General features: G+C 29.4%; 1 protein-coding gene across 1 annotated transcript in view; it reads right to left on the reverse strand.

The window, feature by feature from the left end:
- Positions 1-13174, reverse strand: part of LOC123295894 (extracellular serine/threonine protein CG31145) — a 213813-nt gene that overhangs the window by 192661 nt on the left and 7978 nt on the right. The window lies entirely within an intron of this gene.

Raw genomic sequence — 13174 nt, forward strand, 5'->3', positions numbered from 1 at the left:
TATGTTTTCTATTACACCGTAATTTTTCGCTAAATAATATCAATTATGAAAATTCATATAATTTGTATGATTTTACTCCCATGGATTATTTTCTGTGACGATATGAGATATCCAAATTATTATGCTAATATTTCATAGAATTGCAGCAAGTGGGTGAAAATTACGTTTAAAGATCGCGTTACATAGATACACTCCAAACTTATAAAAGCGTGTTAAAAAGACTAAGATTGATTAAAGTGTTTGTTTACACATTCTAATAATGATAAGAGGTAAATAAAACTGCAAATTTCAAAGTTAAAACTCCAAATTCTTAAATAAAAAATTGTCAATTTCATTCTTCAAAAAAAACTCATTTAAAAATCATATGAGAAAATTTATAGCGTAGGAGCTCTAAGATTTCTGCTTTCCTTGCATGAACACAAAAACTACAATAAGACAAGTGAAAACAAACAATTGACTGAGTTAATTGTTGAAATACCATGCATAGACAGTGTTGATTACTCTATCACATTACAGATACATATATGTCACACATACATAACTAATATTCCCATATAATAAATACTATAAAATTTACGCATAATTTGCGCCCTCACGGCTAAACAGTGATGTTTACGTGAAAATGTTTCAAAAAAAAGCTGGTTATTTTTTTATAAGGAATATTTTTTATATTTAAACTTTTGTTCTATCTCTAACGGTTTACAAGATGGCTTCTACGGACCCAAGAGCCAATTGACCCATGTTGCTCATTAACGAACTCGACCTCACTTTTTACGTCCTGAGTACGCTGTAAAAATTTCAGCTTGATAAGTTTTTTCGTTTTTGAGTTATCGTGTCCACAGACGGACGGACGGGCGGACAACCGGAAATGGACTAATTACGTGATTTTATGAACACCTATATCAAAATTTTGTGCTTAGCATCAATATTTTCAAGCTTTACAAACTTGGGACTAAACTTAGTATACCTTGCATATTACATATATGCATGGTATAAAAAGTAGAATTGACCTATGGTTACCCTGTCCCCCCAAACAGCAACAACGATAGTCAATGTCTTCAAACAAGCAACAGATTGGGCCTTTATTATTTTGCATATTTATACCATGTATGAGTATCAAGGTAAACTACGTTTGGTCCCAAGTTTGTAAGATATTACGAGATATAAGATATTCAAGCGTACAGCAGATAAAATTTCACTGAATTAATTATTCCACAAGAAAACATTTTACAAATTTCATAAAACAGTAACTACGTGTATTTCAAAGATCGGAATTTAAATAATAATTTTGCTTTGTATCCGAAACAAAACATTTATCAATTTACTTCATAATATTTTCTTAATATATGATATTTTATCTTTTTTATTGACCTTTAAATGATAATACAAGCCGTTTATACAACAGCCATTTATGTTAAGCAAAACAAAAATTTCTCAGTCTTTTTCAAATAGATAGTGTAAAAAGTGATCAACAGACCACAAAGTGAGATTTCGTTTTAAAATGGAAAGAAATCACGTACGCAATCACAATTTATTTTCAAAAGTATTTCGAGAATTGCAATTGTCAAAACATTTATCACGACATGCTATTTTTCTTTCACAAATACATATGTCATATCGATTGGTTCTTTTATCGAAAACAAAAATATATTATATTATCCAAATCAATTCGTAAATGTCAGCAACAGCGTTGTTCTTAAGGCGTTTCGATACCACAACGAAAGTGTTACCAAAACACTGAAATTTTATTGTGTCAGTTAATGAGTATTTAATACGCATTCTGTATAAATTTCAAGCCGATTCTTTGTACGGTATACGATTTATTAAAAACAATACATTTTACATGGTGGTATATGACCATAGTCGTTATAAATATTGTTTTTTAGTGTATTTAAAAATGTAACCATTAACATAAAAAACCTGTATCAATTTTTTTCAAGTTTTAACCCTTATAATCATACCAAAATTAAGAACTGTGCATAAAAATGAAAAGTTTTTTTGGTAAAAACCCTGACTTTGGTAGTTAATTATATTCGTAAAGGAGATATATCGTGTTCATTATTTTGATTTTTTATATTAATCATTAGAAATTAGAAAATAATTAAACAATTTAATACTAAAATAGCTTAAAATTATATTTTAATAAACAATTGATATTAAATATGTGTTTAAGTTAGTTGTTGGTGTTTTTCCTTTTTATACAACAGCATAAAAGCATTAATGACGTCAAACGATTATTATCAAAAAAAAAAACAAAAAAAACAATATCATATAGGTACACGTAGCTAGTAGTTTTAATGATGTGAATTATTAAATGTATTAAAAGTATTTTATTTGATGAGATTAATGTGATGATTAAAAATATACAAAATGATTGATTCTTTCCAATTGATAAGTTTTCAATAATTGTTCATCATACTTTTATGATAGCAACAAGCATGATTCTCGTCCCAAGAAAGAGACTTGCTATATATATTCATATTCGAGCGTTGATAGACTAGATCTTTTAATCCATCTCTAAAGATTTTTTTTTCTGTTTTCTACTTCAAATTCTAATTCGACATATCAACCAACCGACCAAAGTGATAGTTATTGTTTTTATACCATGTATATATGAAAAATATCAAGGTATACGGAGTTTAGTCCCAAGTTTGTAACGCTTAATAATATTGATGCTATAAACAAAATTTTGTATAGATGTTCATAAAATCACCTAATTTGTTCATTTCCAGAGTTTGTCCGTTAGTCCGTTCGTCAAACGATAGCTCAAAAACAAAAAAATATATCTAGTAGAGTGAAATTACGCCTTGTGTATGGATTAAAAGTTCGAGCAACGAAACTTTGGGGTTTTTCTTTTCACATCAAAATAAGTATTTTTTGAAATTTTTTACTTTCCCGGAGTGGTGCAACATGTTTAAAAAACAAAATGGCGTCAAAAATGAAATTTTTTTCAGAAATTTTATCATTTTTATTTTATATTCGCAAAAGGAGGCATCGGTGCATATCCAAATTTGGTAGGTTTGTAGTCCATGTTAAGAACTACTCCTCATAATTTTTTGGTGGGGTTTCGTCCCTTCCCCTCCCAGTTATATATATATGTATACATACATATGGTAAAACAAATCATTTGACTATAACTTGAAAAATATTCGATTGATTTTAATGAAACTAATATCAATAGTAGGTTTTATTACTTACAACTTTCGGTTAAAATTTTAGCGAAATCCGTTAAATAGTTCGGCCAAAATTTCCAATTTAGGAAATTGTTTAAAATGGCTGCCATTTTATGCCATTTTGTCCTACGAGGTTAAATTTTTTTTTAAATTGTAGCATTTTTTATTATCTTTCGATTTTATAATAAGTGGCTTACCCGTAAAATGACTCCTTGATCCATATTTTTGCGAAAAACGGAAAATTTAGCACTTTCTGGAAATAATTGTTTGGGGGGTGTATGGACTGGCTTTGGGGGGTGTTTTTTGCTTTGGCATGAGAAAACTATTTTTAAAAGAGGTCTATATGGTTTAAAGCAAAATTTTTAAGTTTTAACCCCCGCGCTGTAAGGGGGAAGGGGTGTATGAAATAAATGTGTCTTAAAAGATTTTAAAAAGAGGTCAAAATAGCTTAAAATGCTAAAGTAACCCAAAATTTTAGATGCTTTTATTAATATAGCACTTTTTACAACATCCACCCCTTCCCCTCCCGCTTTCATATTTTTTGCAAATTCAAAATTTTTATGACGTATAAAGGGGTTTTTGGGGTCGCTGATCTCGAATTTTGCAATAGATTATCAAAAACAATTGTAATATTTTTAGGGGGTGTACTTATTTGGGCCAAAAGTTCGAGATCAGCGACCCCCAAAACCTCTTTATACGTCATAAAAATTTTGAATTAGCAAAAAATATGAAAGCAGGAGGGGAAGGGGTGGATGTTGTAAAAAGTGCTATATTAATAAAAGCATCTAAAATTTTGGGTTACTTTAGCATTTTAAGCTATTTTGACCTCTTTTTAAAATCTTTTAAGACACATTTATTTCATACACTCCTTCCCCCTTACAGCGCGGGGGTTAAAACTTAAAAATTTTGCTTTAAACCATATAGACCTCTTTTAAAAATAGTTTTCTCATGCCAAAGCAAAAAACACCCCCCAAAGCCAGTCCATACATCCCCCAAACAATTATTTCCAGAAAGTGCTAAATTTTCCGTTTTTCGCAAAAATATGGATCAAGGAGTCATTTTACGGGTAAGCCACTTATTATAAAATCGAAAGATAATAAAAAATGCTACAATTTAAAAAAAAATTTAACCTCGTAGGACAAAATGGCATAAAATGGCAGCCATTTTAAACAATTTCCTAAATTGGAAATTTTGGCCGAACTATTTAACGGATTTCGCTAAAATTTTAACCGAAAGTTGTAAGTAATAAAACCTACTATTGATATTAGTTTTTATTAAAATCAATCGAATATTTTTCAAGTTATAGTCAAATGAACTGTTTTACCATATGTATGTATACATATATATATAACTGGGAGGGGAAGGGACGAAACCCCACCAAAAAATTATGAGGAGTAGTTCTTAACATGGACTACAAACCTACCAAATTTGGATATGCATCGATGCCTCCTTTTGCGAATATAAAATAAAAATGATAAAATTTCTGAAAAAAATTTCATTTTTGACGCCATTTTGTTTTTTAAACATGTTGCACCACTCCGGGAAAGTAAAAAATTTCAAAAAATACTTATTTTGATGTGAAAAGAAAAACCCCAAAGTTTCGTTGCTCGAACTTTTAATCCATATAACAGCCTTTTTTTGCTTAGATTTACTCCAGTAATACATCAATTTGAAATATTTATATCGTGTTCAGGACGTAAAAAGTGAGGTGGAGTTCGTAAATAAACAACATAGGTCAATTGGGTCCATCTTGCAAGCCGTTAGATATAAAACAAGAGTATAAATGAAAAAAATTTTACTTTTACAAATAATTTAAAAAAAATATTTTTTCCTAAACATCACTGTTTACCCGCAAGAGCAAAAATTAGGTTGGAAACATTTTATAGTGGCAACACATTCGTGTTATACTTATATACACGACTTGGCTTTCTAAGAGTGACCATTTTTCTTTACTTACATGACGTAAGAAAACAAACGATTGCGTAATCAACACTGACTATATGTATATGGTATTTCAACAATTAACTCCGTCAATTGTTTGTTTTCACTTGTTTTTACTCAAGGACGTTCCCAAAAAGAATGTATGCAAATATTTGAGACTTTCGTTTCAAATTTTGAGGGTGGATTCTTTTAGAACTAGGTAAAATTAAACGAAAGTTAATGGTAAAATTTTTCGACATAATTTTTGTAATATTTATGCCTAAAGAAAATCACACAACACACAAATGCCATTCATTTTATCACTTTAAATGTATTTTATGGAAAAACGAATGCCACGTACTACAATTTTCTTTATTAAAAGGAACTTGTTATATAATATAAGTATACCTTAAAAACCTCTTTAATATTATAGGATTTATATGTATAAACGCAAAATTTAACAGCTCAAAATCCGCATTTCGCATTTGAAACTCTCTCTATTTTGAGTACTCAAAAGGATATTCTTTCATTCAATTATTTCTGTTAAATCTGCTCGCTCTATCTAATATTATATCCAACATAGCCAATCAACTTGTATTTATAAAATATTAAAACATTTTGAATGTCATTAAAAGGAGGGACACAACAAACATTGCCTTTATTACTGGCTACAGCAGTAATATAATTACATATTTACATAAAAATATTAAAATTTAAATAATTGTGATAATAGGTATATAATTCCCGTAATAAATGACTATAAATTAATCTAAAAATAATTTAGATTAATCAGTTTAATGATCAATTTTGAATTTCAATGTTAAATATAAGCCCACATAATAAATTTTTAAAGCCATCATATCAAGAAACAAATAAATTTTATACTTTTATCATTTGGGGGTAGAACGATAACTTAAGCTGTTTTTCGCGATTGAACATTGTCTTATGACTTTTTCATTTTATTTATTTATTATTCATTTTAATGACCTGGTGGGCTTCAACGTAATAAATGTTTACGGCCGGCAGGAAACAAAAATTTTTATACTTTTATAATTAGAAATAAAATGGCAACTTAAGCAGTTTGTTACGATTGAAAATTGTCTCTTGAACTACTCGCTTTGTTGGACACTTGATATTTCGTCACTTACCCTCCTTTTGTTCACAATTTCTTTTAACCTCTTAAATTATTAGTGTTTCTGCACTACATTATGCATGTATTATAAATCTCCCTCTTGAATCACTCTAGGTATTAGCAAAAATCGCATTAAAATCCGTTGAGTAGCTTTACAGATCTAAGCATACATAGGAACATTGATTACTTTAATTAAACTTATAGTCCGAGAGCTGATGAACAATTTGGAGTATGTTCTATAGCCACTATGGAAAATTTTGTAATTGTCCTTGAAGGGCCCCTAAATAATTATTTTCATGATTAAAAAATGTTTTTTAGGTATTTTGAAATGTTTATATCCTTAAGTAAGGTATTTAAGAAATTAAAAAATAAAAACCAATCAGCAGCAAATTCCCAAACTGAAGCTGACTAATTGACTCAATCATTGACATATACAAATTCTGAGCTACTTCTAGACATGCTAGAAAGATGTGGTTTTTTTTAATGCGACATGAAATTGAATGAAACCTTCGGGTGACTTTGACAGTTAATTTTTCATAAACCGTGCGAGAATCAATATGAATTTTTCACTAAAGCCGTATATAAAAGGATGGTTAATTGATAAAGAAAATTTCAAATCTTTAGTATTATTTTGGATTTATTTTTTCGATATAGAAATACCTTGAAATCAGATGAATACAGCGTCGTTCTAATATTTAACTTTTGTTGTAAAAGTATGGAGATCAATGTTTAGAAATATTTTGATTAAAATATCAAATAGCAAACTTTCGATTGTATTCCTTTTATAAATAACAGAAAATGTATAAAAAATTAATATATTTGATTAAAAATTTTTTAACAAAGCGTCATTCGTTGTACTCGGTGGAATCATGCTGTTATATAACAATGAGTGATGTGGTATAAATGAAGAAATAAAATAATTTTTTTTTTAGAATGATGGAAAAGAAAAGCAAGGCAAAACTAAACATTAAACAACACATTCTCAATATATTATTTTTATTAAAAAAAATGCTGATATCACACTAACTCATTTGGACAAACCTATATTTTATTGATTTTTACTGTATAAAGAGGCAGTGCAAAAAAGTAGAAAATTATATATATAAGTATTTTTTTATTTACAGTTTAACTATATTATATTTTTGTAAAAAGTATTGTATATGTAGTAGAGATGGGCAACTTCAAGATATATGTTACTGCATCTACATCGAGCATGTTTCAAATTGTATTATATAAACTTTTATAAAAGTTTTTACTTCAATGTGTGTAAGTAATTTCTGTACCAAAGGTGTTTTGCAATTTTCCATTTGTTTCCTTATCATTACCTTTGGAAATATTTCTCCGTAATAAGATATCTAAATGGTATTTTGTTGTAAAAATGTTTCGTCATCAAGAAATTGATGGTAACTTCGAGAACAAAAAGAAGGTAACTTATGCAGCTTCTTCTTTAGGAGAAATCAAATGTGAATTTTTATGCTCTAAATATAAATTTAATAGCAAAACAGATACGTGAGTTTAAACCTTGCTACCCTGCCGATCCCTTACGATCCCGGCTACCTGGCAGATGTTTTGGCAAACTGTTTTTAACATCTCTGTTAACATTCTGACAAAACATCAGCCATGTACCTGTTGGTTGCAAAAATTTCTTTTCCATGTTTGGCTCTCCACTCAGACTTACATTCTCGGCTACCTGGCTGTGTTTTGGAAAACTGTTTATATAACATCCCTGTTATCATTCTGATAAATCATCACCCACGTACCTGTTCGTTGCAATAAATTTTCTCTTTTGCATGTTTGACTCTTCGCCCAAACCTACGGTCTCCGGTTGAGTGGCTAATATTCCGGCATTTGTTAGAGTAACCGTAACACTGCACCAGATCAAGTGAATACGGTGGTTGTGGAACGATATGACTTGAATTTTTGACGAAATGATCACGAATTATGAGTGCAGTATGAGTTGGTGCATTATCGTGGTGTAACAACCATGAATTGTCTTTCCACAATTACGGCCTTTTTAGGCGGATAGCGTTATGTAAATGACGAATAACGTTCAAATAATATTCCTTGTTGACTGTTTGGCCGAGCGGAAGGAATTCATAATGAACAACAAACGCGCGCTGTTTAAATTTAAATGTCACCTTATTTTTTTGACACAGTATGTAGATATATCTATATCTATTTTGGATCTAGATCCGTTCCCGATTGCCTTCAGTTCTGTCTTCTCTGCGGCTTGAATCTCCTCTATCGTATCAAAACGGTTTCTCCGTAGCGATCTGCTGAACAGCCAGAAATCACACTGCACCAGATCAGGTGAATACGGTGGTTGCGGAACGATATGACTTGAGTTTTTGGCGAAATGATCACGAATTATGAGTGCAGTATGGGTTGTTGCATTATCGTGGTGTAACAACCATGAATTGTCTCTCCACGGGCGGAAGGAATTCATAATGAACAACAAACGCGCACCGTTTAAATTCAAATGTAATCTTATTTTTTTGACACAGTATGTATATCTATATCTATTTTGGATCTAGATCCGGATAGCAACCATAAAAGCCACTTTAAATTCAATTGCAAGTATACATATTGCACAACTATAAAATGTCTTCCGATAATTGTTGTAGTTACTGCACTATATATTGACATTTATTCTCAAAGAATATTTTAATAAATATAAATCTTATTTTATAAACAATTTATGTTTTTGAATTTCTATATTTATTTATTCTTTATATTACTTTTATACGTGTATATCATCTACCACCTTTATTTTCATTTATAAGATTTCATAATTTTTATTCGCATGACAAAAAGTTCAAAGCGGAAAAATACTTATACCCACCCATTCTTCCAGTTTTCATAGATAGTCTCTCATAAAATTAATTTCTAGAAAAATAAATTCATTTTTCAGACCTTAGTAATTCGTCATAGTGAAATCACTTTTAAGAGTTTTTTTTCCTTTCGAATTCCACTGCAGGACTTGAAAATGATAAACGATCATAGAAATGAATCCACGCTCGTTTCCAAACTTGTTGTACCGAATTTATTCAATTTCTAATCAGTCCCGGTAATTATATAGTGGGCAGTGACGGATTACACATTAGGTGGATTAGGTGCCTAGGGACCCGAAATAAGCTAGGTTTCCCAGGAGGTGCCAAAGTTATTTACATGGTTTATAATAAAAGAAGGGGCGTCTTATTTTCAAGTTACCTAGGAACCCCGGGGATTTGCATTGCGAAGTCTTAGCTGTAAATTATAATGTAAATTTCAAGAAGGTAGATAAACTAACTTAAATCACATCGGGATTCAGTGAAAACCATGTTTTGAGTCAGTATAAAGTAGCAAACAAAAAGTATCGTACCGAAAAGTTCGGCGTATTAATATTGAATCTAAATTATAGATATATTGTCGAGATTAAAGCTCCCTGGGAAAAATTATCTGTGATAAAAAATACGATAAAAATCTTCTGAAAAAGGAAAAACATTTTTTTTTTACATTTGAAATTCGCTTCAAGTTGCCAGTGTACCCATTCCATTTTAACGTAACTGAATCTAAAATCTGATAGGCCTGGATAAAATCTAGAAGATAAAATTCATTCATCGTGGCTATAGGTCTATAGTTTTGATATGTTCACAATTAAAAGTGAAAATAAAACCATATAATTTGAACAGAAAATTATGACATTTTTTTCACTTGACATATTAAAAAAAACTTAATTATTAAATAAATTATTAAATTGTCAAAATTATTTTATAAAAGTATACATAATTATTTTTTATTTAAAAAAAAAATGTATATGCTTAACTTCCGACAAAAAATTAAATATACATAATTATTTCCGATTATATGGCGGGCGGACATAAGAAAAGTTTATAATACACTTCATATTGTCAAATATAAAATTTATTTTTATATGCAGAATATAATAAATCATAAAAATTATACGATTTTCTTATTGACAGAAAAACCAAGTACACGTGTATTCGTTAACCCAGTTTTACAACGAAGGTATTAGTAAATGTGTGACAATTTATATACCATAAATAGATTCACAGATTATGTTTGTTAGAAAATACCACGTGTGAAATTACTCCGAAAGTTTTAATACAATAGTCTATAATAATTCTAAGTAAGTTAATTTACAATTTGTGAACGGCAGATTTGCTATTTGATTCTCTCAAAGAGGATTTAACGCTGTAAGAATTTAATTTTGGGACAAAAAACGTGTGGACTTGTGATACCTATTCCTTCATGGTGGCAAATGATTGACAAAATGTAAATTTTTTAATTGTAGAATCTAAATAAACGCACCTAAACCAATTTTGATGGCTTCTAGTATAGAGAAGAACCTTACTAAAATAACGGCTACTTTGTGTCGCAAAAGTAAAACTTGAAGGGAGCTATTTTTGACATTTCATTTAGTCTCTTACGTTTTTTATTCATAGATGTCGTTTTACAGGTAAAATTAAAGAATGCGCATGTGTACACATGCCAGTCGGTTTTGCTGACTTAATCCAATGACAATTATTGCGCTATATTATTAAGCTATATTATTGCAATTATTAAGCTATAACGCGGTGTCTTTACTTTAAACCTAGCGAAGCGAGCGGGTATCAAGCAAAAAAATTTCAATGGATTTTAATTTTTACAATAATATAGCACATACATCATATTAACACATGAGCTATAATTTATAATTATATTAAATAAATATAATTTAAAAAAAAAATCAAATTTATTTCTTGTCATTTCACTGCGCCATCTATGGCGCAGTTTAAAGGTTTCTGTAAAAAGAGTGAATAGGAACCAGGATTTTCTGATATAGTACACGCTTTAGACTATTTTACATTTTTAAAATTGAAAAATGATGATAAAATGTGCCCAAAAGCATTTTGCCCCGTTTTATTTTTATATTATTATAAGTTGTTGTTGAACATAGCCTTTACTCACATAGAAAAGCAACGAATTCAATCATCTAAGCACTCACTCACTTAAGATATAGGCAGGTACATATAATACATACATATAATGCTCCAATATCCAAATCAATTTTTATGCATGATATAAAATAAGAACAAAAAAAGTATATAATAATTCTTCACATTCTTTAAGTGTATCTCAAACAGAATGTGAAAAAAAAAATTTCAGAAATCCATATTTTGAATAAAATTTAATAAAGAAACAATATCAATAGGAAATAAAAATTCATATTTACAAACAAAAAAAATCAGAAAATTTATGAGGAAACACAAACAATAGGTAGCATCAGTAGCATCATTCACATCAAATATATTTATTTATATAACGTTACATTTCAATTATTTATTGATACAAATTTTGTTTATTTATTTATAATATTTATTTGTTTGTTTTATTGTTCAAAAACAAACAACAACAATATGATGACAAAAAACAAATGATTTTTATATTTTTCCGTTTTTTATCAAATGGAACCAACGCATAAATTAAATTTAATAAAAAGTAATTATTATTATGTATAATGATAATAAAACATTATTAAATTTTAATTCGATGGTAGAAAACGCCTGGACGTATTGTTTTGTGATAATCTATGATACTTTTACCCGACTGTCAAAGAGTGGTTATGTTTTTCGCGCGTATCTTGTATGTATGTATGTATGTATGTATGTATATCTCATATCTTCAAGTGCCCTTGAATAATTGGTAAAAAGACAAAATGGCGCATTTTTTGCCGCAAAATAGTAATAAGTTAATAAAAAAAAAAAAAAACTAAGCCTATCAAGTTGGGTCTCAAAATAAAGGAATTTCAAAAGGGATTACGAAATTAATTATTTATTTCATTGTCTTCCATTTAGAGTATTTAATTTTGGCTCGTGCGACGAATTTATGTACATCAAGCTCATCAATTTTTGTGTTTTTAGACGATTTTTTTTATCTGTTTACAAGTTAATAGTAAGGCATTGAAATTCAACAATTTTCATCTTATATAATGGACAGACAAATAGGCAGGTATAGGTTACAGGGCAGGTTCCGTACTTCCGACACTAACTCGGAGGCCTAGAGCTCTTTGTTTTACCATCTTTTTCGCTGATTATTTCAGTTCCTAAATTATTTTGAACGGCTGAATATGTCCTCCTAGAAAATATCGCATTACTTCAGCCCATCACAACTGTTAATTTATGTTGTGGCGGTAGCAATCGAACATACTATCATAGACACACCTCGTACGGAATCGGTAACGCCTTAAACTCTAATCGCAGAAACTTGATTTATGACTTACGATGTAATAGTAGACCAACCTTATTAAATCAATTAATTATTATTTCTTGTCTAAACCTAATTTAACAAAAAGAAGATACCTTTTAAATCAACTGTCTATCCGTGAAAATGTTAATGATAGCCAGCTGAAATTTTAATAGTAAGTAAAACAACTAAGTAAGTAAAAATCGATTTCAAATTCGTAAGCGATAAAAAGCAATCAATTGGACATGAAATTTTGAGGTCCACTTAATTTTTTCCAATGTGTACAAAATTTTGATTTCCCATAGACAGTGCTACCTACAATCCGTTTAATTATTTGACTTCTATGAAACAAGATATAATAATATCTGTAGAAAACTAATAAACAATGGTTACTGGTTTTGTAGAATAATCGAGCTCAACGAATTTTACAGTTACTACTACCTGCATGGTTTTATTTCTATGTCTGTTATCAATCAAAAATTCAAAGATTTAGTACAAATCGATTTGAAATGTGTCAAATATATAATAAATGTGTGTATTTCGTTGTTGTGGAGCGATGTCCCAATTCAAGTTTTTAAAAAATAAACCTTCCAGTTAAAATTGTCGACAACTAAGTTTTACTCGAACAATCCTAATGAATAAAAAGTTTGAATTTCTAAGCAATTTCCGTACTAACGAAACCCGAATTCAGATAAAATCTGAAGTTATCCACTGATATATCTAT

This window comes from Chrysoperla carnea, chromosome 3 (genome assembly GCF_905475395.1).
Source record: "Chrysoperla carnea chromosome 3, inChrCarn1.1, whole genome shotgun sequence".
NCBI lineage: Eukaryota > Metazoa > Arthropoda > Insecta > Neuroptera > Chrysopidae > Chrysoperla > Chrysoperla carnea.